General features: G+C 45.0%; 1 non-coding gene across 1 annotated transcript; it reads left to right on the top strand.

The window, feature by feature from the left end:
* Nucleotides 1–1,356: 1,356 nt before the first annotated feature.
* LOC141702403 (small nucleolar RNA R71) lies at nucleotides 1,357–1,463 on the top strand. The gene has a single exon (XR_012567090.1). It is a non-coding gene; the product is annotated as a small nucleolar RNA R71 (small nucleolar RNA).
* Nucleotides 1,464–1,668: the final 205 nt, after the last annotated feature.

Genomic DNA, 1,668 nt, shown 5'->3' with positions numbered 1-1,668 from the left:
CTATGCCCCTTGGGTAAGTAATGGAACGGTCAGCCAATTGTAGCGACATGTATGTGGGTTTTGGATCAGGCAGATCCAGCTTTTTAAAGATCGACAACGGCATCAGATTAATGCTTGCTCCCAAATCACAAAGGCACTTGTCAAACGTCAGATTGCCAATTGTGCAAGGAATGGTGAAGCTTCCTGGATCTTTCAGTTTTGGTGGTAACTTTTGCTGCAGAACAGCGCTGCATTCTTCCGTGAGAGCAACGGTTTCAAGGTCATCCAGTTTCACCTTCCTTGAAAGAATAGTCTTCATAAACTTCGCATAACTAGGCATTTGTTCAAGAGCCTCAGCGAAAGGTATATTGATGTGAAGTTTCTTGAACACCTCCAGAAACTTTCCGAACTGTCTATCCAGCTTTTGTTGCTGCAATCTCTTAGGAAAAGGTGGTGGAGGATAGAGCTGTTTCTCCCCTATATTAGCCTCAGGCAGAGTGTGTTCAACAGTAGTCTTCCTTGGTTCCGCCGCTTTCTCCTTTTGCGTAGATTCTTCACCTCTAATTTCAGCTTCTACTTCTTTTGCCTTTTCAGCATCAACTACTTTTCTAGACCTTAAGGTAATAGCCTTGACTTGCTCTTTAGCTTCCTTCCTGCCTGGTACTTCCGTGTCACTGGGAAGAGTGCCAGGTTGACGATTGAGCACTGCATTGGCTAATTGACCGATTTGATTTTCCAAGGTCTTGATAGAAACTGCCTGACTCTTGCACAACAGCTTAAGTTCCTCAAAATCAGCACTAGTAGGTGCAGCTGCACTTCCCTGTTGAGGATATGATTGCCTTGTAGCATACTGCTGAGGTTGCTGGAATCCAGGTGGGTTAAACTGTTTACTCACTCCTTGCTGATATGGTGGCTGAATAGCATTCTGATTATTCCCCCAGCTGAAATTTGGATGATTTCTGTTGTTAGGATGATAGGTCGCTGGCACAGGCTGCTGTTATCGCTGATTTATTCACATACTGAACAGATTCATTGACAAGAGAACACTGATCCGTAGCATGAGAACCTGCATAAAGCTCACAAACCATAGCTATTTGATTAACTCCATACATAGCCAGATAATCAACCTTCATTGATAGCGCTTGGAGCTGGGCTGCAATAGCGGTGGCTGCATCAACTTCCAGAATACCTGCTACCTTGCCTGACGTCATCCTCTGAGTTGGGTTTTGATGCTCATTTGCAGCCATCGTCTCTATAAGATTATACGCCTCAGTATAGCTTTTAGCCCATAAGGCGCCTCCAGCTGCTGTATCGAGCATGGGCCGAGATTGAGCCCCCAAACCATTATAGAAACCAGTGATCACCATCCAATCCGGCATTCCATGATGTGGACATTTTCTCAACATTTCCTTGTAGCGTTCCCAAGCCTCGCACATAGATTCTGTAGGTTGTTGCGCAAACTGAGTAATAGCACTCCTCATAGCAGCAGTCTTTGCCATCGGATAAAACTTCACCAGAAACTTTTGCGCAAGATCTTGCCACGTAGTGATGGACCCAGCTGGTTCAGAATGTAACCAGTCTTTAGCCTTGTCCCTCAGTGAGAATGGGAAAAGCCTCAACTTGATAGCGTCATCAGTCACGCCATTATACTTAAAAGTGCTGCAGATCTCGACAAATTCCTTATGTGCA

Source organism: Apium graveolens, unplaced genomic scaffold (genome assembly GCF_009905375.1).
Source record: "Apium graveolens cultivar Ventura unplaced genomic scaffold, ASM990537v1 ctg5002, whole genome shotgun sequence".
NCBI lineage: Eukaryota > Viridiplantae > Streptophyta > Magnoliopsida > Apiales > Apiaceae > Apium > Apium graveolens.
The sequence above is the reverse complement of the archived record's forward strand: the minus strand, read 5'-3'. Positions and strand labels throughout refer to the sequence as shown.